The sequence below is a fragment of the Myotis daubentonii genome, chromosome 15, assembly GCF_963259705.1.
Source record: "Myotis daubentonii chromosome 15, mMyoDau2.1, whole genome shotgun sequence".
NCBI classification, from domain to species: domain Eukaryota; kingdom Metazoa; phylum Chordata; class Mammalia; order Chiroptera; family Vespertilionidae; genus Myotis; species Myotis daubentonii.
In genome coordinates this window covers 25,435,652-25,462,356 of record NC_081854.1, presented here as the reverse complement: position 1 = coordinate 25,462,356, position 26,705 = coordinate 25,435,652, and the positions used below count along the sequence as shown (strand labels likewise).

Sequence of the window (26,705 nt, the reverse complement as noted above, 5' to 3'; positions counted from 1 at the left end):
TTATTTATGTTTGGCATAGGAAAAGATTAGAAACAATTCTTGCCCATCATTCGGAGACTGATTGAATAAAATTATGGTACATCTACAGAACAGAATAATATGCAGCTGTACAAAATAATGAAAAGGAAGCTTTTTGTATACTGACACTTGAAATAACTCAAAAAATAAATTAAGTGAAAAAAGCAAGATGCAGAATGTATGATATGCTTCATTTGGAGTAAGAAGCGGGAGAAACATATATATATTTGTTTCCATTAAAAAACTCAAGATACACCAGACACTAATAAAAGTGGCTATCTCTGTTGGGGGTAGTGGTACAAGGATAGATGGGCAAAGGCAAATACCTTTTTATGTTTGTTTTCTACTCTGAGTTTAGTATATTTTCAAAAGTTAAAGTGTTTGTTTGTTTGTTTGTTTGTTTTTAAAGGTGGAAACAAGCTTTGGAGTCAGACGGCCTCTGTTAACTCCTTCCTCTGCCACTTTGTACCTTGGTAATCTTAGGTACTTAAACCTTGTGCCTCAATTTCTCATCTAGTAATATAGAGAAAATAATAGTATTAGATTCACAGGATGGTTGTGCAGATCATGGAGTTCTGAATTCTCTAGAATAGTTCCTGATATATAGTAAGTACTGGATAAATGTTAAATAGTATTGTTATGCCATGTGCAAAATAATACTTCCTCAGAAATAGTATAGTTATTTGTACTATTTCTGGTAGAAATTTCTGAAAGATTCAGATGTGTACACACTCCTTTCTTATTTCCACCTTTAAACATTTTGGGGTGAGGGGCATTTCTTTTTATAATTGGAATGAAGAAGTTAGCTATCTGGGTTCAAGTTACATTCATCTTAGAAACTCATCACCACCACCTTCAGGAACTTTGTTCTTTGATTTCTATGGTGGTTACTTTCTCATGGTCCTAATTCAGAACCTCTGATATTTTTTTAAAATTTCAATTGTGACATTTTAGGGACAGAATAAGTAGGTAATGATCTTCAAATTGCATAATATCAGGAGAGACATACTATATGACTGAGCAAACATTAAAGATTATATTTTTCCCTTTTTGTCACTGGCAGTCGGATATCCCCTGAGGGGTCCTGGATTGGAGAGGGTGCAGGCTGTGCTGAGGGGAGCCCCCCCCCCCCCGCTTCCCACTGTGCACGAATTTCATGCACCGGGCCTCTAGTGTATATATATATAAAAGCCTAAACAACCAGTTGACCAAAGGACCGGATGACTGGCAGGTAGCTATGACATGCACTGACCACCAGGGGGCAGATGCTCAACGGCTCAACGCAGGAGCTGCCCCCTAGTGGCTCAGCTGACCAAATGGCACCAGATGCCAGGCTCACAGCTGGCGAGTGCAGCTGTGGCGGTGCGAACCTCTCCTGCTTCTATGGCAGCACTACCGAGTGGCAGTGGCAGGCGCCGCAGGGTGGGATGAGCAGGAGCGGCACCCTGGCCACCTGCTGCTTCGCACATTACTACATCCCTCAAGGGATGTCGGACTGCCAGATTGGGCCGAAACTGGCAGTCCAACATCCCCTGATGGGTCCCAGGTTGCGAGAGGACGCAGGCCAGGCTAAGGGACCCCACCGGTGCACAAATCCATGCACCAGGCCTCTAGTAATAAATAATTCTTGTCTGAAAGGGTACTTTTGTCAGGGGTTGGAAAGTGATAATTTTCTTTTTTTAATTAAATCTTTATTGTTGAAAGTATTACTGTGTCCTCCCCCCCCCCCCCCCCCCCATTGATCCTTTATAACCTGCTCCCATGACCCACCTGAGACCTTCAACACCCTATTGTCTGTGTTCATGGGTAATGCATATATGCATACAAGGTCTTTGGTTGGTCTCTTCCTACCTACCCACCCATCTCCACCTTCCCTCTGAGATTCTATAGTGTGTGCCATGCTTCTATGACTCTGTATCCACTCTGTTCATCAGTTTGTTTTGTTCATTAGATTCCCCATATGAGTGAGAACATATGATGCTTATCTTTCTCTGACTGACTTATTTTGCTTAGCATAATACTCCAGGACCCTTCTGTCTCAGAGGGTAAGAGATCCTTCTTTTTTTACTGCTGCATAGTATTCCATGGTATAAATGTACCACAGCTTTTTTATCCACTCATTTACTGATGGGCACTTGGGCTGTTTCCAGTTCTTGGGTATTGTAAATTGTCCTGCTGTGAACATAGGATTACACACATGCTTTCAGATTAGTGTTTTGGGTTTCTTAGGATATATTCCTAGAAGTAGGACCACTGGATTAAATGGCAGTTCCATAATTAATTTTCTGAGGAAACTCCATACTGTTTTCCATAATGGCTGCACCAGTCTGCATTACCACCATCAGTGTACTAGGGTTCTCCTTTCTCCACATCCTTGCCAGTATTATCCTTCCTATATAATAAACAGGTAATGTGCAAATTAACCCTCACGCCCTCACAGATGGCTGCCTACGACCAAGCCAGCAGGGGGTGTTAGGGACAGCCAAATGACTGAACAAGCAGGCTGCATGGGGCGACCAGGCTGGCAGGGTGGTTACTGAGAGATGACCAAACGACTGAACAGCAGGCTGCGTGGGGCAACCAGGCCGGCGAAGGGGCCATGAGGGGTGACCAGGCTGGCAGGGGGGCAGTTGGGGGGTGACCAGGCCAGCACGGGGGGTAGTTGGGGGGTGACCAGGCTGGCAGGGAGGGGGCAGTTGGGGGTGACCTGGCCAGCAACGGGGCAGTTAGGGGTGACCAGGCCTGCAGGGGGGGATAGTTAAGGGCGACCAGGCTGGCACGCAGAGGCAGTGAGGGCCAATCAGGCAGGCAGGCAGGTGAGCAATTAGGAGCCAGTGGTCCAGGATTGTGAGAGGGATGTTTGACTGCCGGTTTAGGCCCAATCCTGGCCTAAACTGGCAGTTGGACATCCCCCGAGGGGTCCCGGATTGGAGAGGGTGCAAGCTGGGCAGAGGGGACCCCTCCCCACCGCACCCCGTTCATGAATTTCATGCCCCGGGCCTCTAGTGTTGAATAAGAGTGGTGAATTCAGACCTGTCTTGTTCCTGTCTCAGGAAAAATGGTTTTATTTTTGCCCATTGAATATGATGTTGTCGGTAGGTTTGTTATATATGGCCTTAATTATGTTAAGATACGGTCCTTCTATTCCCACTTTGCTCAGAGTTTTTATCAAAAATGGGTGTTGGATTTTGTCAAGTGTTTTTTCCTGGTTCTATTGACATGATCATGTGATTTTTGTCTTTCAATTTGTTTATATGATATATCACATTTATTGATTTGCAAATATTGTGCCAGCCTTGCACCTCTGAAATAAATCCCACTTGGTCATGGTATGATCTTTTTAAAATATTGCTGGACCCGATATCCTAATATTTTGTTGAGGATATTAGCATCTGTGTTCATCAGGGATATTGGCCTGTAATTTCCTTTCTTTGTGGTGTCTTTTTCTTTTTAATATATATTTTTTTATTGATTTCAGAGAGGAAGGAAGAAGGAGAGAGAGATAGAAACATCAATGATGAGAAAGAATAATTGATTGACTGTCTCCTGCACACCCCCTACTTGGGATTGTGCCCGCAACCCAGGCATTGCCCTTGGCGGGAATCAAACCTGGGACGCTGCAGTCTGCAGGCTGACGCTCTATCCACTGAGCCAAGCCAGCTAGGGCTCTTTGTGGTGTCTTTATCTGGTTTTGGAATTAGGATAATGCTGGCTTCATAAAAAGAGGTTGGAAGTGTTCCTTCCTCTTGAATATTTTGGAATAGTTTGAGGAGGATAGGTGTCAGTTGTGTTTTTGAAGGTCCGGTAAAACTCCCCTGTGAAGCTGTCTGGATTGGGGCTTTTATCTGCTGGGAGTTTCTTCATTACTGCATCTATTTCTTTGGCCTATTCGGGTTTTCTGATTCCTCCTGTTTGAGTTTTGGAAGATTGTATTTTTCTTTTTCTTTTTTTAAATATATTTTATTGATTTTTCACAGAGAGGAAGGGAGAGAGATAGAGTTAGAAACATCGATGAGAGAGAAACATCGATCAGCCACCTCCTGCACATCCCCCTCCAGGGATGTGCCCGCAACCCAGGTACATGCCCTTGACCGGAATCGAACCTGGGACCTCTCAGTCCGCAGGCTGACGCTCTATCCACTGAGCCAAACCGGTTTCGGCTGTATTTTTCTAGTAATTTGTCCATTTCATCCTCATTGTCCAGCTTATTGGCACATAGTTCATAGTATTTTCTTACAATCCTTTGTATTTCTGTGGTGTCATTACTACACTGATTTTGTTTCTTTTTACTTATTTGAGTCCTTTCTCTTTGTTTCTTCATGAATCTGGCTAATGGTTCATCAATCTAGTTTATCTTTTCAAAGAACCAGATTGGTTTCATTGATTTTTTGTTGTTTTTTTTACCCTCTATGTCATTCATTTCAGATCTAATCTTTATTATTTTCTTCCTTCTACTTACTCTGGGCTTTTCTTGTTTTTTAAGTTGTATGGTTAAGTTTATTATTAATTTTTCTTGTTTTTTTTTTTTAATTTTTTTTTTATTTTAGTAAATCTTTATTGTTCAGATTATTACATTTGTTCCTCTTTTTTTCCCCCCCCGTAGATCCCCTCCACCCAGTTCCCACCCCACCCTCTGCCCTTACCCCCCCCCCCACTGTCCTCATCCCTAGGTGCACAATTTTTGTCCAGTCTCTTCCCGCATCTCCCACACCCCTTTCTCCACCAAGAATAGTGAGTCCATTCCCTTTCTATGTCCCTGATTCTATTATAATCACCAGTTCATTCTGTTCATCAGATTATTTATTCACTTGATTCTTAGATTCACTTGTTGATAGATGCATATTTGTTGTTCATAATTAGTATCTTTACCTTTTTCTTCTTCTTCCTCTTCTTAAAGGATACCTTTCAGCATTTCATATAATACTGGTTTGGTGGTGATGAACTCCTTTAGCTTTTCCTTATCGGTGAAGCTCTTTATCTGACCTTCAATTCTGAATGATAGCTTTGCTGGATAAAGTAATCTTGGTTGTAGGTTCTTGGCATTCATCACTTTGAATATTTCTTGCCATTCCCTTCTGGCCTGCAAAGTTTCTGTTGAGAAATTAACTGACAGTCGTATGGGTATTCCCTTGTAGGTAACTGAGTTTCTTTCTCTTACTGCTTTTAAGATTCTCTCTTTGTCTTTTGCTGTTGGCATTTTAATTATGATGTGTCTTGGTGTGGTCCTCTTTGGATTCCTTTTGTTTGGGGTTCTCTGCGCTTCCTGGACTTGTAAGTCTATTTCTTTCACCGGGTAGGGGAAGTTTTCTGTCATTATTTCTTCAAATAGGTTTTCAATATCTTGCTCTCTCTCATCTTCTGGCACCCCTATAATTCAGATGTTGGTACGCTTGAAGCTGTCCCAGAGGCTCCTTACACTATCTTCGTATTTTTGGATTCTTTTTTCATTTTGCTTTTCTGGTTGGGTGTTTTTTGCTTCTTCGCATTTCAAATCTTTGCCTTGATTCTTGCGCTCCTCTGGTCTGCTGTTGGGAGTCTGTATAATATTCATTATTTCAGTCCATGTATGCTTAATTTCTAGTTGGTTCTTTATCACAACATCGAGGGTCTCATTAGATTTCTTGAGGATCTCAGTAACTTTATCGGCGGCTTCTAGACAGTTCTTGAGAGACCTTAAAAGTGTGGTTCTGAACTCAGTATCCTCCATTGACAGTTTTGTCCTGTTTCTTTGTCTCCACATTTTTTATGCTTTCTTGGTGCACGCCCTAGTGGTCTTTGTGCGCAGTCTTGTTGTAGTTAAGCCTTGATTGTTGTAGTTAATACTAGGGGGATTTGATCTCCAGGCCAACTGGCTGTCTTTTCTTGGTTTTTGAGGTAAGCCAGTATTGCTATCAACTTGCTTTTCAACACTGCTTTTGCTGTGTCCCAGAGATTTTGCGTTGTTTTGTGTTCATTTTTCATTTGTTTCCAGGATGTTTTTGATTTTTCTTGATCTCATTGGTAACCCATTCATTGTTTAATAGCCTCCATGTATTTGAATGTTTTTGAGTGTTTTTACTGTAGTTCACATTTCTAATTTCATTACATTGTAATCTGAGAAGATGCTTGATATGATTTCAGTCTTCTGGAACTTGTAGAGCATGTCAAACTTGCAGCCCGCGGGCCACATGCGGCCCACTACGAATATTTTTGCGGCCCAGTCAATATAATGGTATGTAAGGAACATTTTAATAAAAGTTTCAACTTAATTTTTATAGTATCTTGTTAATCATAATCCTATCTAATAAAAGACAAAAAGGGTAATTGACCGTACCTTTGCTACGCTTCCCATAGGCTAATCAGGGTGATATGCAAATTAACTGCCAAGAAAGATGGTGGTTAATTTGCATATGTAGGCACCAAGCGATGGAGTGAAGCCGGCTGGCCCCGGGCAGGAGCCGCGAGCGAAGGCCGGCGTGGCAAGCTAAGAGCAAAGAGGGGGGCCTCTGGTGCGCCGCGGCCTCCGCCATACCACTGGGATACCCCCAGGGCCCGCGGCGCACGGCTAGCTGGGGGCTTAGCTAAGCCCCCGGCCCTCGCGCGCTGGCCCCTCCCAGCGAAGAGCGAAGGCCTGGGTTTCGGAGGAAACTGGTGCCAGCAGCCAGTGGAAGGGGCCCCCGAGGGGTCCCAGACTGTGAGAGGGCACAGGCCTGGCTAAGGGACCCACCCGAGTGCACAAATTTTTGTGCACCAGGCCTCTAGTCTATACTAATAAAAGGGTAATACCTTCTGGACAAAGCCATGGTGGCGGGGCTGGGGCAGAGGCAGTTAGGGGCGGTCAGGCCAGGAAGGGAGAGTAGTTGGGGGTGATCAGGCTAGTGAGGGGGGGCAGTTGGGGCAATCAGGCTGGGAAGTGGGGGCAGTTGGGGGTGAGAAGGCTGGTGGGGGGGCAGTTGGGGGTGAGCAGGCAGGCAGGCAGACAGAGTGGTTAGGGGTGATCAAGTAGTCAGGCAGGTGAGTGGTTAGGAGCCAGTGGTCCCAGATTGCGAGAGGGATGTCCGACAGCCATATTAGGCCCGATCCCACAGATTGGGCCTAAACTGGCCGTCGGACATCCCCCGAGGGGTCCCAGGTTGAAGACTGTGCCGGCTGGGCTGAGGGATACCCCTCACTGCCCCCCGCACCCCCTGCCCCTTACACGAATTTCGTGCACCCGGCCACTAGTTATTAATAATGAACTACAACATTCACTATTGACTGATTATTGTAATTGTGTTGCATTCATTTTCTTTACGTTCTGGTGCTCCATTTCTCTCCACTAATACTAGCAGTGAATATTTTAGCAGCCGATTGCCATGTCATTCATTAGTCTTGGACTGACTTGTTTGGAGTGAGCAACAGGAAATATTTCGTTTCTGGAGAACAAGAAAAATAGGTTTAGTATTTGCGTTATGCTTACTAATTTGTGCAGTTATTTAGTATCTGGTATGTTAATGTTTAAGAAAAAGGTTAATTTTTATTAAAATGTTCTATCCTATCTAATAATAGACAAACATGGTAATTGACCGTACCTTTGCTATGCTTCCCATTGGCTAATCAGGGCGAATGCAAATTAACCGCGAACAAAGTTGGCGGTTAATTTGCATACATAGGCGCAGTGCTGGGAGGCGAAAGGGGAAGGACGGAAGAAGCTGCCTGCCACTGATGGTGATCGGAAACCCAGGTGGCAGGCAAGAGCCAGGTGGCAGGGCAAAAGGCCACCTTTGCCATGCCCCCCGGCCGTGATTTGAGAACCGGAGCCGCCTTTGCCCGCCCCCTGGTTGGTGATCGGAGAAGCCAGGTGTGGCAGGGAAGAGGCGGCTGCTAACAGCCTCATCTTCCCTGCCCCCCCCCCCCCCCCCCAGCCTCCAGCTGGTGATGGATAATCAGAGAAGCCGGGCGGGGCAGGGAAGAGGTGGCCACCAGCAGCCACCTCTTTCCTGCCCCCCCCCCCCCCCCCCCGGCTGGTGTTTGGAGAAGTACCTGTTTTTTTTTTCAAAGTACCTGTATTTTTAATAATTTCTTGACATGGTAAAAGAATTTTACATTACGATCCAAGGGTGGTAGGGTGAGGAGAAGGAGCATTAGGACAATCCAACAAACAAAAAGGGAAAGAGAAATGCATGGTGGAAGGGATTTGAAGGGTGGGTAGGGGCATTGCCCAACTAAAATGCAGTTGGTTTGTTACTGAGTACTATTCATGGGAAGACAGCATCCTGACTCCTTCTCTATACAGCATATTGGGAGTAAAAATGATGCATCCAGGTGGAAATATGATTGGGGTCGGAAGACAGGGAAAGAAGTCCGAAATAGACACTGCGAGAGTCACTGGCTGTCTGGCTGCAAATACTGACTCTCCAGTAGTGATAGTATAAAAAAGTGGGGGATATCTCTGGAAGATTCAAGTGATAGGGGGCAACTCTTCTATGATTTTGACTTGCCCAACAGATTTCCACATACACACGTGTACACGCCTATGTTTGCATGCACACACATATACACATAACTGACTGCCCTCCCTGGAAGCACAGAAGAAGAAGAAGAAGACCCCAGAAGAAGCTGCCCACCTTTGGTCCACGCGCCAGTGCCTGCAGCTGTCTGCAGCCCAGGAGACGGACAAGCTACCTGCCCGAGGTCCCAGGCTGCAGCCACCTGGAGAAGCTGCCAGCCCTGTGGTCCAGGGCCCCAGCGCCTGTGGCTAGGGAAATAGGTTCCCTCTTCTCCTACAGCAGTCATTACTTCAATATTCCCCTTCTGAATTTCTCTCCTGTGCTGCAACCCAACTCCACTTTTCATCGGAAGGATACGGAACAGGGAGAGCAGTGTTAAAAGCTTACATTTTTAAGCCGGTAAGGTTGGTACTTAAACATATAAATGGAAAACTAGAGTCCTTAAAGTAACAAAGGCTACAAAAGACAAGGACAGCGCATGACCTATTATATCCTGCAGTACATTTGGGACTGAAAACTTCGCAATGATGACAATTAGTGAAGATATGAATCAACTAAAATAGTTGACAGGGACAATTCTTCCATCTTTGAAAATATCTACATCAAATCTGTTTAAATAGATTTTCATCTGCATAATATAACACATTCTGACAAGACCACCACCACCACCAATGTGGTCAGTGTTGTGCTGATAAATGTTTAATAACTGAGGGACCCCCCCGAGTGTACAAATTTTTGTGCACCAGGCTACTAGTTATTTTATGTTAATGATTACTCATTTATTTCAACCCTTTGTATTCAGCATGTCTCTATCAAAATAAACCTAGTTTCTATGAAAATTGAAGGTTTTGTTTTTTGGGGGCCCATGTAAACTTAGCCTTGTTTATTTGGCCTGTGTTAGCCTTTGAGTTTGACATGCTTGTTGTTGAGACTTGCGTCCTAACGTGGTCTGTCTTTGAGAATGACCCATGTGCACTTGAGAAGAATGTATACACTGCAGCTTTGGGGTGTTCTATAAATGTCAATTAAATACATCTGATCCAATGTGTAATTTAGATTCTCTGTTTCCCTTTTAATTTTTTGTCTGGAACATATATGCAGTGAAGTCAGTGGGGTGTTATGTTTCTTACTATGAATATATTACTGTCGCTCTTTCTCTTAAATTATTTAGGTGCTCTTATATTGGGTGCATATATGTTTACCAGGGTTATATCCTCTTGTTGTATCAAACTCTTTTGTGTTATGTAGTGACCTTTGTTGTCTCTTGTGATTGCATTCATTTTGAAGTCTATTTTATCAGAGATGAGTATTGCTACCCCAGCTTTTTTTTTTCCTTTTCTCGTTTCCATTTATTTTGAAAACTTTTTCCATTCCTTCACTCTCATCCTTTGTGAGTCTTAAGTTCTGAGGTGGGTCTCTTCTACACAGCATATAATTAGGTCATGTTTTTATCTTCATTCAGCTACCCTATCTTTTGATTGGAGCATTTCATCCATTTAGATATAGTTTATTACTGATAGGTACTAATTTATTGCCATTTAAATTCTATACGCCTATGTTTCTCTATTTGTTCTCATTACAGAAGTCTCTTTAGGATTTATTGTAGTGCTGGTTTGTTGGTCATAAACACCTTTACTTAGTCTTTTCTTGTCTGGGAAGCTCTTTATCCCACCATCAATTTTAATGATAGTCTTGCTGGATATAGTAATCTTAGTTTTAGATCCTTGAATACTTAATGCCCTTCCCTTCTGGCCTGTAGAATTTCTGGTGAGAAATCAGCTGACAGCCTTATGGGAGCTCCTTTGTAGGTAACAAATTGCTTCTCTTTTGCTGCCTTTAAGGTTCTGTCTTTGTCGTTAATTTTGGCATTTTAATTATGAAGTGTCTGGATGTGGGTCTGTTTAGGTTCTTCTTACTTGGAACTCTCTGTGCTTCCTTAACTGGTGTGACTTTTTCCTTCACCAGGTTAGGGAAATTTTCTGCCTTTTCTGCATCAATTGATATGATTATGTGATTTTTGTTTCTCAACTTGTTTATGTGATGTATCACGTTTATTGATTTGCGGATATTGTACCAGCCTTGCATCCCTGGAATAAATCCCACTTGGTCATGGTGTATGATCTTTCTAATGTAATGCTGGATCCGGTTTGCCAGAATTTTGTTGAGGATTTTGGCATCTACGTTTATCAGGGATATTAGCCTGTAATTCTCTTTCTTTCTGGTGTCTTTATCTGGTTTTGGGATTAGGGTAATGTTGACTTTATAGAAAGAGCTTGGAAGTGTGCCTTCCTCTTGAATTTTTTGAAATAGTCTGAAAAGGATTGGTTTTAGTTCTTCTTTGAATGTTCGGTAAAACTCCCCTGTGAAGCCATCTGGTCCAGGGCTTTTGTTTGCTGGAAGCTTTTTGATTACTGTTTCAATTTCATCAGTAGTTATTAGCTTATTCAGGTTTTTGAATTCTTCCTGATTGAGTTTTGGAAGCTTGTATTTTTCTAGGAATGTGTCCATTTCGTCGAGGTTGTCCAGTTTGTTGGAGTAGAGGTGTTCATAGTATTTTTTTACAATCTTTTGTATATCTGTGGGGTCAGTTGTTACTTCAACTCTTTCATTTCTGATTCTGTTTATTTTGGGTCCTCTCTCTTTGTTTCTTGGTGGGCCTGGCTAGAGGTTCATCAATCTTGTTTATCCTTTCAAAGAACCAGCTCTTGGTTTCGTTGATCTTTTGTATTTTTTTTTTTTTTGGTCTCTATGTCATTTATTTCTGCTCTGATCTTTATTATTTCCTTTCTTCTCACTCTGGGCTGTTGCTCTTTTTCTAATTAAGTTGCAAGGTTAGATAATTTATTACCATTTTTTCTTGTTTTTTGGGGTAGGCCTGTAGAGCTGTGAACTTCCCTCTCAGGACTGCTTTCATTGTGTCCCATAGGTTTTGGATTGTTGTGTTTTCATTGTCATTTGTTTCCAGGATGCTTTTTATTTCTTCTTTGATCTCTTTGGTAACCCACTCATTGTTTAATAGCATGCTATTTAGCCTCCAAGTGTTTGATTTTTTTTATTGTAGTTGGTTTCTAGTTTTATGCCATTTGTGATCTGAGAAGATGCTTGTTATGATTTCTGTCTTCTTGAATTTGAAGAGATTATGCCTGTGTCCTAATATGTGATCTATCTTTGAAAATGTCCCATGTGCACTTGAGAAGAATGTATATTCTGTAGCTTTGGGGTGAAATGTTCTGAAGATGTCCATTAAGTCCATCTGATCTAGTGAGTCATTTATGATTGTTGTTTCTTTGCTGATTTTTTGTTTAGAGGATTTATCCAATGGTGTCAGTGGGGTGTTAAAGTTCCCTGCTGTGATTGTAGTGCTATCGATCTCTCCCTTGATATCTTCCAGAAGTAGTTGTATTTATTTGAATGCTCCTGCATTGGGAGCATATATGTTTACCAGAGTTATATCCTCTTGTGGAATTGCTCCTTTTACTATTATATAGTGGTCTTCCTTATCTCTTGTTATGGCCTTCACTTTGAGGTCTATTTTGTCAGATGTAAGTATTGCAATCCCAGCTTTTTTCTCACTTTGTTTTGCCTGAAAAATTACTTTCCATTCCTTCACTATCAGTGTGTGTAAATTTTTTGTTCTGAGGTGGGTCTCTTGCAGACAGCAAATATGTGGTCCATGTTTTCTTACTCATTCAGCTACCCTGTGTCTTTTGATTGGAGCATTTACTCCATTTACATTTAATGTTATTATTGATAAATTCTTGTTTGTCATCATTTTTATTCTTAAATTTTCTTTTTCTTCTTGCTTTTCTGTGTCTTCTTTTTACAGCAGTCCCTTTAGCATTTCTTGCATTGCTGGCTTGGTGATAATAAGCTCTCTTTGCCCTTTTTTGTGAAGCTCCTGATTCCACCTTCAATTTTGAATGATTGCCTTGCTGGGTATAGTATTTTTGGATTCAGTCCCTTGCTTTGCATCATTTTGTATATTTCATTCCATTCCCTTCTGGCCTGGTGTGTTTCTGTTAAGAAATCAGTTGATATTCTAATGGGAGATCCCTTGTAGGTAACTTTCTGTCTCTCCCTGGCAGCCTTTGAGATTCTTACTTTGTCGTTGATGTTTGCCAATTTAATTATGATGTGTCTAGGTGTTGGTCTTTTTGGGTTCATCTTGTTTGGGACACTGTGCTTCCTGGACTTGTGTGGTTTTTTCTTGCCAATATCAGGGAAGTTATCTGTCATTATTTCTTCAAACAGGTTTTCTATTCCTTGCTCCGCTTCCTCTCCTTTTGGTACCCCTATTATGCGGATGTTGTTTTGTTTTGTGTTGTCCCAAAGCTCCCTTCGGCTCTTCTCTTGCTTTTTAAGTTTTCTTTCCGGTTGCTCTTGTGTTTGTGTATTTTTTCCTACCTTGTTTTTTAATTCGCTGGTGCAGTCTTCTGCCTCTTCTAGTCTACTGTTTAAGCCTTCCATTATGTTCTTTATTGCAGGTATGTCATTCTTCATTTCCTCTTGGTTCCTTTTCATGTTGGTGACATTCTCATTCAGCTCCTTATAATTCTCATTGAGTTGTTTGTGTTTGTCATCCAGGCATTTGAGCATCCTCATAACCATTACTCTGGCTTCTTTCTCTGACATGTTACTTTCCTCCATTTCATTTAATTCCCTTTCCTGTGATTTCTCTTTTTCTTTCATTTGGAGATTGTTTTTTTTTTTTTTCTCTCCCGATGTTTTGCTGGAATGTTTAAATTGTTTCTGTGTCCTAGCTCCAACTGCTTTGCTATCTAGGTTCTTTTGGGGGTGGTGCTACTTGTGTGATCTCTCAGGTCTCCTCGGCTTGGTGATCTAGCGGAGCTCCCTACTTGAACTATTTGGGTTCTCTTGATGCAGTTGGATCTTGAATGTTAGTTTCTTATTCATGGATGAAATCTTGTCATGGGCTTTGTTGTGCAAGCTGTTTTGGATGTGATTGTGGTTCCGGCTCTTGTGGAAAAGGTGGTCTGAGGTCTCAATAGTATGGGCTCACTGTGGGTTCCTAGAGTCCACTTCCTGGGAGGAAGGAGTCTCGGGGCCTGAGGCTCAGGTACTGCGACTTCTCCTGTGTGGTATAACTCTTGCTGGATTAGCGTCACTCTGCAACTCACTACGAGGGGCTTAGAGCCCATTACATGTGGGGGGGCGGGTGTCTTGTAGTCTGTGGTTGAGGCAGTGGGACTCTGGCCAAAGTGATTTCCCTCTCTGAATCACGAGAGGGTTCAGGATCCAGCACCTGGGGATGTGGGAATCTCGAGGTCTGTGGCTGAAACAATGTGACCTTGTCCAGGGAGGCAAGTCCTCAGTAACTCATCAAGGTGTCCACAGGTAGGTAGCCAGGAGGGGGATGTCATGGATCCTGATGAGGGAGCTGTGTGGCCTTGGTTGGAGAGGCACACGCCTAGTGGCAGCACACAGAGGGTTCCAGGAGCTGTCTGTAAGGGGTGTGTGCTCGTGGGCCCACATGCTGGATCAGAGTGATTGTGGATTGCCACCGGTCCCTTGGAGGGAGAATTCCCAGTTTCTGCTTTGGGGGATGTGCACCCTTGGTTGCATATGCATGCCCAATGGCTGCTTACAGAGGTGCCCAGGAGCTGTCTGCTGGAGGAGTGGGTTCAGGGGGCCCTCGTGCTGCAGCGGTGCTGCTGCGGGTACTGGATGCCAGCAGCCGGGGTTGTGCCTTGAGGCGGCTTAGAGAAACACCCACGGGCCACCTGCAGGGTCAGCGGGTTCAGGGGGCTTGCACACTGGATCGGTGCAACTGCAGTGACCGGAGGTTGGCAGCTGAGTAGGGGGAAGTCCGAGTTTCTGCTGTCAAGGCCTTGAGCCCTTGATTGGATACGAGTGTGCCTAGTGGCAGCTCACCGAGGGACCCGGGAGTCGCCTGCTGAAATGGTGGCCTCAGGGGGCCTGCGTGCTGAAACTACGCGACCACGGTGTCTGTGGATAGGTAGTTGGGAAGGGGGAGGTTCAAATTGTTACTGCTGGGGCCGTACACCCTTGTTTGGATATGAGTGCCCCCAGCCAGGGTTGAAGGAGGCATCCACAAGCCACCTATAGGGACAGCGTGCTCAGTAGGCCTGTGTGCTGGAAAGGCACAACTGCGGTGTCCAGAGTTCAGCAGCCGGGGAGGGGGATGTCCCAATTTTTGCTGCCTTGCACCCTTGGTTGAAATCGCGTGTGCCCCGCGGGGGCTCACAGAGGCATGCAGGAGCCGTCTGTCTGGGTGGTGGGGCTCAGGAGGCCTGCGCTCTGGAAAGGCGTGACTGTGGTGTCCAGAGGTCTGCAACTGCAGAGTGGGAAGATTCAGTTTTTGCTGCCGGGGTCTTGTGCCCTTGGTTGTATTCCCATGTGCTCAGTGGCGGCTTACAAAGGTACCCTGGAGCCATTTGCCAGGGCGGTCTACTCAGAGGGGCCCTGGCACTGAAGCCGTGTGACTGAGGTGTCTATGGGCAGGCAGCCGGAAGTGGGGGGAGTCCGAAATTCTATTTCCCTGGGCCTTGAGCCCTTGGTTGAATTTGTGCATGCCCAGTGGGGGCTTACAGAGGCACCGCGATCTGTTTTTGAGGGTGGCGCACTCATGCACTCAGAGGGGCCCTGGCGATGAAGCCGTGCGATCGGGGTGTCTGGGGACAGGTATCCAGGGAGGGGGAATTCAGAATTTTTACTGCCAGGGCAATGCGTCGTTGTTTGTATAAGAGCATGCCCAGCGGGGGCTCACAGTGGCAACCAAAGCTGCCTGTGGAGTGGTGGGCTCCAGAGGCCTGATCGCTGGAAAAGTGTGACTGTGGCTTCTGGAGGTCTGCAGCTGGAGAGGGGGGAGTTGCACTTACTGCTGCGGGAGCTGTGCACCCTCGGAGGTGGAGGTCCTAGGGTATGCAGGTCTGCGGGTGGGACAGCAGGATTTTAGCTGGAGTGGCTGCAGGGTCGCGGGCAGTGTCCAAGGCCTGGCTCATTGATGGAGTTGCAGTCAGATGGGACATGGATGCCTGGAAGCAGTCCACCATTAGTCTGGAGCTGGTCCCGTACGCTGGGGTGTTCTCTACAGCAGGGCTCATCCTCCAGTAGGCTAGACTGGCTTCTTCTCCAGATGATCTCAGTGCTGCATTCCTAGAAACTATTAGGTGTGGTCTTATATATTATCTCCTTTTTATTTAGCTCTTCTGGCGAATTCTTTTGTTCTTTCTTTTGGGGCTTTCTTTTTTATTGTCTCCTCATTTTAGCTGTCTGTTTTGATTTGTGTCTGTGGATTAGGTAAATCTGCTACAACTCCCAATCTCGAGTGCAGGACAGTGTCAGATGCTGTTTGTGACTAGCCCTGAGTACCCTGTTGGGAGCAATCCCTAGCTTGTGGCTCCCTCTGCAGAGGCTGGATGCCTTTGGAAAGGATCAAGATGTGCACCGTGTCTGCTCTTCCTAGCCCCAGGCCTGGGATTAGATTAGTCAAGGACTCAAAGCCTCCATAAACCTGCCTCTGCCTGTAGTGCCATTGACAGTGAGACTTGACTAACCTTGGGTGTCGATCACAAGGTGGGGCAAGGGATGTTTTAACTGGGTGAGGCAACTACCTTCCCCCCATAGCAAAGGTCTGCAGGTGAAAGATGTCCTTCACAGCATGAGAGAATGACAGCACAGGAAACGGGTGTCTGCCCTCTGAGCTCCAACCCCAGAGCCCCATCCTGGCTTTTGCTCACACACTCCAGTCCATTCTGCCCTCTCTATGCCAGAGCCTAAGATGAGTGGCTGCACCCAAAATTTTGTGTGTTAGCCCCTTTAGAGGGTGCCTCCATTTGCAGCCTCTCCCTGGCAGACAGCAACCCTGCTGCTTTTCACAGATGTTAAGTGGGCACCTTTCTCAGTTCTGGTGCTCTTGTCTGGGGAACCCAGATTCGGGGTTAAACCCCAGAGTTCTCAATGGGAACCCCCCATAGCTGAGATATCCCTCTGGAACTTCAGTTGCTGTCTGTGGGAGCCAGGTTAGCCCTTTCATGCCTCCACCTTTCCTACCAGTCTCTTCAGTATCCACTTTTTGTCCTTGGTTATCAGGTTCTCTCCAGCAGGGTTCCATCCTTGATATTTCAGGGTGGTTTTTCTGTATGTTAGTTGTATTTTCAGTTCGGTCCTGGGAGAATGTCAGTGTAGCTTTTACTTACTCAGCCACCATTTTGGAATCTTAAGCAATGTGATAATTTTCTATTTTTTCATTCCTTTTACAGTTATTTTATTGCTACCTTAAATTGTTCCTAAAATTTCCTGCCATTTACTTCTTTAAGCGTCATCTCATTTTTTATTTTTAAAAAGTCACTTGAGGACATTTTTAAAATTGATTTGGAGAGAGAGAGGGAGAGGGAGCCAGAGAGAGAGAGAGAGAGAGAGAGAGAGAGAGAGAGAGAGAGAGAGAGAGAGAGAGAGAGAGAGGTTAATATGAGAAACATCGCTGGTTGCCTCCTGTATGTGCCTCAACCAGGGATTGAACCCATGACCTAGGTATGTGCCTTTATTAGGAATTGAACCTGCAACCTTTTTGGTGTACTGGATTATCCTCTTAATAACCGTAGCTAGGCCCTAACCGGTTTGGCTCAATGGATAGAGCGTCAGCCTGCGGACTCAAGGGTCCCAGGTTCGATTCCGGTCAAGGGCATGTACCTTGGTTGCGGGCACATCCCCAGTAGGGAGTGTGCAGGAGGCAGCTGATTGATGTTTCTCATTGATGTTTCTAACTCTCTATCCCTCTCCCTTTCTCTCTGTAAAAAATCAATAAAATATATTTACAAACAATAACCGTAGCTAGTTTTCTTTGCAACACTCATCAAAGTTTTAATTCAGGGACATTCTTTTAAGCTGACTCCTGTTTCATTTTGACATGCCACCATTTAAAGCTTTCAAATCCCCTCGGGGGATGTCCAACTGCCTCTCGCAATCGGGACCTCTGGCTCTTAACTTCTCACCTGCCTGATCACCCCTAACCCCTCTGCCTGCTCACCCCTAACCACCTCTGCCTGCCTGATTGCCCAGGACTGCGGGGCATGCGGCTTGTCCCTTCTCCCGGGCTGCAGGCGCAGCCACTGGTGCCCAGGACCTCAGGGCAGGCGGCTTGTTCCTGTCCCAGGCTGCAGCCTGGCTGGTCCCCATTCCTTTCTTGTGTGCTCATTTGTGCCTGGCTGGTCCCCATTCCTCTCTCCCCAGTGTTGATTTTCTGAGCCGTTACAACATGACAGCATGAGGGTGTGACAACCATTTGCATATTTAGCTCTTTATTATATAGGACTAGGGGGCCAGTGCACAAAATTCGTGCACTGTGTGTGTGTGTGTGTGTGTGTGTGTGTGTGTGTGTGTGGAGTGTCCCTCAGCCCAGCCTGCCCCCTCTCACATACTGGGAGCCCTCAGGCGTTGACCCCCATCACCCTCCAATCGCAGGATCGGCCCCTTGCCCAGGCCTGATGCCTCTGACAGAGGCGTCAGGCCTGGGCAGGGGACCCTCATTTCCCCCCATCACTGGTTCTGCCCCCAGCCCAGGCCTGATGCCTCTGGCCCAGGCGTCAGGCCTGGGCAGGGGACCCCCAAACCCCTCCGATTGCTGGCTCTGCCCCTTGCCCAGGCCTGATGCCTCGGCCAGAGGCGTAGACCCCCATCACCCTCCGATCGCCTGATCGGCCCCTTGCCCAGGCCTGACACTTCCGCCATTGGTGTCAGGCTTGGACAGGGGACCCCCATCTCCCCCCAATCACTGGCTCTGGCCCCCGCCCAGGCCTGAGGCCTCTGGCCCAGAAATCATGCCTGGGCAGGGGACCCCCATCTCCCTCTGATCGCTTGCTCCACCCCCCACCCAAGCCTGACGCCTCTGACCCAGGCTTTAGGCCTGGGCAAGGGGACCATTGTATCCCCCCAATCCCCGGCTCCACCCCCCGCCCAGGCCTGATACCTCAGCCAGAGGAGTTGATCCTCATCACCCTCCGATCACCAATCACCGGATCGGCCCCTTGACCAGGCCTGAGGCCACCGGCAGAGGTGTCAGGCCTGGGCAGGGGACCCCAGCTCCCTGCGGTTGCAGGCTCCTCCCCTGCCCCTGCAGGACGCCTCTGGCTGAGGCGTTTGGCTCGGGCAGCGGGGACCCGCAGCTGCAGTGGCTCCACGATCGTGGGCTTCACTTTAGGCCCAGGCAAGGGACCCCTAGCTCCCGGGACTGCCAGCTTCGACCGTGCCCAGCTCCCATCGCTGGCTCCACCCCTACTTCCTGCTATCACTGGCCAGGGCGGAAAAGGCGCCTGATTCTCCCCCCTGAGTTTCCAATCACTGTCAGTGGCAGGGGGCTTCTTCCTGCTTTCCCTTTCGCCTCCCTGCATTGTGCCTACATATGCAAATTTGCCGCCATCTTGTTGGCAGTTAACTGCCAATCTTAGTTGGCAGTTAATTTGCATATAGCCCTGATTAGCCAATGAAAAGGGTAGCGCCGTACGCCAATTACCATTTTTCTCTTTTATTAGTGTAGATAGTGTTAGAGATCAAGACCTGAGTACTGCATGTTTTTATTGCTGCAGAGGTGACATTGTTTTAAGGCCATTTCAGTAACAGAGCTAGGAAATGTATTTTTAAAAACCATGAGTTCATATTATTATTTCTAATTCAATATAAATAGTACAGCTCTTTGCTTACTAATTATCTCCTAGCTGTATTTTATAATAAAAATTCTGAAACAAGTTAACATAAATACTATTTTCTTAGCTTTGTCTTATATTATAAAGAAAATGGTTTCAAAATAACAATGCTGATATTAATAGTAACCATAAATACTATATCATGTGAGAAATTTTTTTGTATTGATTTTTGTCTTTATTGTTTTTGTTTGACCAATGATGTATGGTCAGAATTCTCTGTTCTTAAGTCATTTGAAATAAATCCTTTCTTTGAGGAATTATGTTACCAAGTTAACAGTTGGGTTTGTTTCTTCAGTTTGTTCTCAAGTTCAAGGACTGCTTTTTAAAAAATGAATTTGATTATTTAGAAAAGTAATGCATTTCTGATGTAACAAAAAATATATTTCAGAGATGTCTTGTCTCATTCTATTCCCCTCCCCTATCACATTCTTCGTTTCAATTACATATATTTTCTTGTTTATCAAGTGAATTTTTTGTTTGTTGGGCTGCTAGTGTATATTTATTCTTCCCTCCTATTCCCCACCCTCCTTCTTACATTAAAATTATCATACTATATACATCACTTTCTCACTTCCTTCACTTAACAATATGGCCTGGAGATGCCTTTTCTTAATTGTTATCTTTTTTTCTTTGTAACATCTGAATAGATAAGATGTTATTATGTGCATATAGCATAGTTCATTTAGTTATTGGACATTATTTTGTTGGCCATTTGGGTTGTTTCTAATCTTCTGCAGCTACTAACTGTAATAATGATTTTTTTTTTAATCTATGTCATTTTGTACTTAATGCAGGAGTATCTCTAAAGTAGATTGATACAAGTGGAGTTGCCCATGTAGCTAAGTACTTAATAATGCCCATTAGCAAAGTACAAGAGTACCTTTTCTCGCAGAACCTTACCATCAGAGTATAGTGTTGAATAGCTAATTTTATTTTATTGGTTGTTGTTTTTTTGCCAAAGGCATAAGTGAAAATTGGTATCTCAGTGTAGGTTTAATTTACATACCTCATCAGTGAGTTTGAGTATCTTCCATATGTTTAAGGCTTACATGTGTTTATTTGGGAACGATTTCTATCCCATTCTCCTTTTTTCTTTGGGGGGTAGCTTTTAATTCTACCTGTTACATTAGACAGTTTAGCTGTATGTGAAATTAGTTGCAAAATTTTTTTCCAGTTTTAAATTTGTGTTTTGATACTGTTCATAGTGGTCATTTCTTAATGCAGAATCCAGAGGTAAATTTTTATTTTTATGTAGTTAGATTTATTAATTTTTTTATTTATGGTCATAACATGCCTTTCTCACTCCAGATTTCACCTATACTTTCAAATACCTACAAGGCTAAAATTTTTATAGGGTTTTGTTTTCATATTTATATATATTTTTTATTAATTTATTTAGAGTTTACCTTGGTATATGGTATTAAGTGTTTATCTTAATGCCAGATTTATCTTTTTCCAATTGACTACCCATTTCTTCCAACACCATTTATTTCAAGGTCTTAAATTCACTGTTTTAAGATTCCATTTTGATCATATGCTAAATTCTCATATGTATTTAGTCTATTTCTGGACTTTATACTCTCCTCCATCTTCCAGTCTATATTTGTGTACCACTATTTAACTCTATTTTCGAGGTTTTATAATTTATAATTCTTTGTAGAGTTTCCTAGCTATTTTTGCTTGTTTGTTTTTCTATGTAAATGTTTGAATCAGCTTATTCTAGGGGGACAAAACACCTTATTTTAATTGGTATTGCATTAAACTTTTAACTTAGGGAAAAGGGACATTAGATCTTTATGATGTTAAATACTCCCATCCATGTTCATGATAAGTACAGTTTCTGGAGTGTTTAAAAATTTTCTTTATATAGGTTTTAGACACTTCTTACCAAATTTGTTTCTGGGTATTTTATTGTTTATATTGCTATTATGAATGGAGTCATTATGAGAAGCTTGTTGATTTCTATAAGTTAGTTTTATTCCCTGCTTAACATACTGAGCAGTTATTTATATTAAATAATTGAGGCAGTGGGCATCCTGTCTTTATTTAGAATTTAATAGAAATGGCTTCATCATGGTTTTTGTGGTCAGATACAGATTATGATTCCCTGTACAGTATTGCTATATAGATTACTCAGGCTGCCTGGATCTCTGGGGATGTGAGTAGAAATAAAAAGTTTAAGGCTGAGGCCACTGCTGTATCTCAGATACAACAACCAGGAAAGATCATGTTAATTGAGAGGGGAAAAAACATTTACAAACTGTGATACTGTAGTCTTTAAACAAACAAACAATAGAAATAAGATGTTCATTCTTAATTCTGTTTTCTTTCCTTTCACTCTTTTTTCTTTATGCAGTTCTTTTTGTGTGTGTGTGTTCTTTGTATAGCTTTGCTTGTTTCTTAAAGTCTTAATGTCTTTTTTTAAAAACATTTTGTTACATTGTGTTTCATTTTTTATCTACTTTGTGGCAATATTTTCAGATGAGTTTATTTAAACTGTTGGTAAATTATGCTGTTTATTTTCACTGTTTTTTATAGTATCCTCTTATGGACACAAATAGATTCTTTTGTGTTACTCATGTTTGTATCAGATAGATTTTCCTAGACTAGTACCAGGAAAAAGGAGGCATAGTATCATTCTATGGTTCAAAGTTCACCTGCCTTTCTACTTTTTAAAGCACGGGATTTGTGTACCTTCTCTGGCTCAATGAACTAACCTTGTGAGGCAGACTTCTGTTTCCATCTCGGTTTCCCATAATTTTTCATAGGACTTGCCTTTAGGATGATGTATTCACTTTTAGAAGCTGGTAAATCTGAGGATGCTCCACTCCCAAGTACAGCAGGTCCTGGAATAATGTTCTTCCCTAAAGTGTCCTTTGGCTATAAAGTTGATGAGATGCCATGGGAACTGAACTCTTGTTTATATCAAGTAGCCTGTGGTAAAATTGGTTTTGTAATACATTGTTTTGCTTAAAGTTGCAGAACCTATTGATGATGTTAAGTAAGGACTTACTGTATTTTTTAAGCCTACTCTTTTTGCTTCCCCCCTGCAGTCCTTTTCTGTTTAATTGGTTTTTGCTTTCATTAGTTACCTCTTAGGATGAGGCCTACTCATTCTGTAAGGAAATATCTGCAGATTTTTTTTTTAAAATATATTTTATTGATTTTTTACAGAGAGGAAGGGAGAGAGATAGAGAGTTAGAAACATCGATGAGAGAGAAACATCGATCAGCTGCCTCCTGCACATCTCCCACTGGGGATATGCCCGCAACCCAGGTACATGCCCTTGACCGGAATCGAACCTGGGACCTTTCAGTCCGCAGGCCGATGCTCTATCCACTGAGCCAAACCGGTTTCGGCTCTGCAGATTTTTAAAGTTTTAAATCCTTAAGAGTCCCCCTCAGCATTTCTGTTTTCTTCTAGACTTCTTTGCAACTTTCTGCTTAGGCCTCCTTTTTGGGTCTGCCTTTGGCAGAGGTACATGGACTTTGGGAGTTGGTTTTTTTTTTTATCCCTAATTTTCTTCATTATTAGAATTGGTTACAAGTTTTTACTCAGGGTGAGTACCTCATTTTGAGGATGAATATTTGCTAGTTATTTCTGGGATCTATTAAGTCAAAGACTTCTCTCTATTATCTAGTCTTTCTTGATACACCTACCACACTATTGTGGTTCCTGTAGCATCTGTATTTTGGGCCACACTTACATATAATTTAGAGTTAACATATATTATCTCTCTACTAGTTTCACTAAAGATTGACTGGTTGATTACTCCTTCCTGTTGTTCTTGATGTTTGTATGGTTTTCCAAATGAAGTATTTGAAAGATTCAAACTAAGCAGCCACAATGTTCCTGTGAAACTTTTTCTAGCCTCCTACATTGTTGGTGTTTCTAGGATTCTCTCTGTCCTTGGCCATCTTTTTCACATACGTGTATATATATTTTAATCCTCACCTGTGGATATGTTTTTATTATTTTGTTTTGTTTCGTTTTTAGAGGGAGGAGAGAGAGAGAAAAATATCAAAATGAGAGAGAAACATTGATTGCTTGCCTCCCGTAACCCACAACCTTTTGGTCTATGGGATGACACTCCAACCAACTGAACCACTTGGCCAGGGCAGAATGTATATTCTCTGTAAGCACTTACATCTCTGTAACATTCCATCTGTGTCTTTTTTTGTTTGTTAATTAAATCTTTATTGTTCAGATCATTACAGTTGTTCCTCTTTTTTCCCCCCATAGCTCCCCTCCACCCGGTCCCCCCCCCCCTCAGCCTTCACCGCCCCCGCCCCCATTGTCCTCATCCATAGGTGTACGATTTTTGTCCAGTCAATTCCTGCATCCTCCACACCCCTTCCCCCCCACTCCCCCCCCCGCAAGAATAGTCAGTCCACTCCTTTCTATGCCCCTGATTCTATTATAGTCACCAGTTTATTCTGTTCATCAGATTATTTATTCACTTGATTTTTACATTCACTTGTTGATAGATGTGTATTTGTTGTTCATAATTTGTATCTTTACCTTTTTCTTCTTCTTCCTCTTCTTAAGGGATACCTTTCAGCATTTCATATAATACTGGTTTGGTGGTGATGAACTCCTTTAGCTTTTTCTTATCTGTGAAGCTCTTTATCTGACCTTCAATTCTGAATGATAGCTTTGCTGGGTAGAGTAATCTTGGTTGTAGGTTCTTGTGATTCATCACTTTGAATATTTCTTGCCACTCCCTTCTGGCCTGCAAAGTTTCTGTTGAGAAATCAGCTGACAGTCATATGGGTACTCCTTTGAAGGTAACTGACTTTCTTTCTCTTGCTGCTTTTAAGATTCTCTCTTTGTCTTTTGCTCTTGGCATTTTAATTAGGATGTGTCTTGGTGTGGTCCTTTTTGGATTCCTTTTGTTTGGGGTTCTCTGCACTTTCTGGACTTGTAAGTCTATTTCTTTCACCAGGTAGGGGAAGTTTTTTGTCACGATTTCTTCAAATAGGTTTTCAATATCTTGCTCTCTCTCTTCTTCTGGCACCCCCATAATTTGGATGTTGGTACGCTTGAAGTTGTCCCAGAGGCTCCTTACACTATCTTCATATTTTTGGATTCTTTTTTCTTTTTGCTTTTTGTGTTTTTTGCTTTTTCGTATTTCAAATCTTTGACTTGATTCTTGCAATCCTCTAGTCTGCTGTTGGATCTCTGTATATTATTCTTTATTTCAGTCAATGTATGCTTAATTTCTCATTGGTCCTTTTTCATATCCTTGAGGGTCTCACTAAATTTCTTGGAGGTTTCTAGAAGATTCTTGAGTAACCTTATAACCATGATTTTGAACTCTATATCCAGTAGTTTGCTTTCCTCCAGTTCTGTCATTTGTGACCTGTTTCTTTGACTCTGCATTTTGGCTGCTTTCCTGTGTTGATAAAGTGGCTTTGTGTGCCTATAGGGCCCAGTGGCTCAGCCTCGCCAGTCACCTGAGGTGGACACTCCTGGTGCACCCCTTTGTGGGCTGTGTGCACAGTCTTGTTGTAGTTAAGCCTTGATTGCTGTTGGTATCACTGGGAGGAATTGACCTCCAGACCAATTGGCTGTGAGGACCAGTTGTGTCTACAATTAGAGAACTGCTTGCTGTGCTGGAAACACCCTTATGGGGCAGGACTTGCTTCAGTGGGGCACCCTTATGGGGCAGGACTTGCTTCAGTGGGGCTTTATTGCTCAGAGTCTGCCCCCTGAGTGTGTCTCTTATGGCTCTTAGGGATCTGAAGCATTGTAATCTGGTGTGTGGTCTCACTCTGACCACTGGGTACATTGGCTCTTGGATCTCCAAGGAGGTGCAAGGTCAGCCACTGCCTAAGGCCAACCAGTAGGACCTACAGAGAGATCTGCAGATTCCTCCTCTTTGTTTGGGGTTTGGAGGTGCCCAGATGAGGCACAACTGTGAAGCAGTGCAGGCTGTTGACAAGCCTTATGCCTCCTTTTGGAAGCTCTGGGGTTCTTTAACCCAGCTGCAGTTTGTTAGGTTTTAGATTGCAAAGGCCAGGCCATTCATATGCAAAAGCCTCTGCTCACAGCTTGGGTGGGGTTGTAAATTGGGTGGTGCGGGGTCTCAGGGAATCACAGGGCAGTGCAAACAGCAATGGTTGCCCATCGGCCCTGCCCCAGATAGATCCCTGGGTCTCTGTGTCCCGCAGCCCCGGGCAGAAACAATGAACGCTGCGAGCACCTCTCAGAGAAAGCCACCCTCGTGTTCTGGCCTGATGCCAGACAGTCCAGTTTCTCCCCGTATGAGTCTGGGTCCCCAGAATCTCTCCCGGAACTGGAGTTCAGAGCAGTTGGGAGCTTGTATCTCCTTCCCAATTGAAAAAGACCACAGCGTACCCATTTGCCAGCCTGTTTGCACACCTCCATACTTCCGCTCTTTCGCACCTCTGTACCTCCTACCAGTCTAGATGTGCTTTTCTCTTTCCCTCTAGTTGTCGAACTTCCACTCAGCCAGCCTTCCCATGGTTCTGGATGATATCTGTTTCGTCTTTCAGTTACAGTTTTGATGTGGTTGTGCAAGGCAGCAAGTTCAGGTGTTTACCTATGCCACCATCTTGGTTCCTCCTCTGGTCCAACTTTTGAAGTATCACTAGGTATGAATTCTTTAAATACTTTAATATTTCTAGTTATCATTTTTTCTTTAGATTCTAGGCAACCAGGTTCCCCTATTATCTTTAATCTGAATGTCCACACTTGTACTTACACTGCCTCTGTGTTAATTGTGCTCTCTTTCATTGATTCTCTGAGTCTTATATCCCCCAATGTGTATAGACTCCTTCCCTTATGCATTGTCTTTTATAGATTTTGAGTCTTTACATATTGTCTGACATTTAGGTTCCTTTTTATTACTGACTACTTTCTTGCATTCTTTCAGTGGTTAAATGGTTCAGAATTCTATTTTACATCTGTGATCATACATCATATTGTCTTACCCACTGTGCTGGGTTCGTAAGCCTGAGTGAGGGCGGCGAAAGGATGAAGAAATGACAAAGAGAATAAGTTGGATCTAGGTAGATCTTCCTGTGCCTGGCTGAGGCCACAGAGAGAGATCCAGAGGCAAGCTGAGCCTTTATTTTATAGCCAGAGGTAAACAAGGTAGTGGTCACCATAGTTACAATGTTCGTGTGAGTTTCACTTGTTTTGGTAGCACTTGCTGCACCTCCCACAGCCCATTAGCTACCTAGGAAGGATGTAGGGAGTGTCATATGGTCAAGCCTAATTATGCTAACAGGACTGTGCCCTCTAAGCTGGGACTTGTTTGTGGCTTTGCCAACAGGTCAGTCCGAGGCTTAGCCCTATAGCGGCACCCTACAATCCACCTCCCCCATTTTACATCAACAGACTGCTTTCCTCCCTTCCCCTCTCATATACCTCTTTCAGAAATTGTTGCCTAGGAAATCAGTTCTGTCTTTCTGGAGGGAGGGAGGGCATGTGTATATTTTTTAATATAATACATGAATGTAAAACATTTTTGAACATTAAGGTAAATGAAAAAATTCTCTTCTAACCTCTG

General features: G+C 43.7%; 1 protein-coding gene across 7 annotated transcripts in view; it reads left to right on the top strand.

Moving 5' to 3' along the window:
- Positions 1–26,705, top strand: part of ZNF146 (zinc finger protein 146) — a 43,402-nt gene that overhangs the window by 1,561 nt on the left and 15,136 nt on the right. For 4 of the 7 annotated variants that reach the window (XR_009448835.1, XR_009448836.1, XM_059666945.1 and 1 more), the window contains exon 3: positions 428–501. The exons of 2 other annotated variants lie outside the window; for them this stretch is intronic. The gene's annotated coding sequence lies outside the window, so the exon portion shown is untranslated. Of the gene's footprint in view, positions 1–427; positions 502–5,290; positions 5,312–26,705 lie in introns of those variants that run through there. One more of the 7 variants, XM_059666944.1, reaches the window with a different exon arrangement.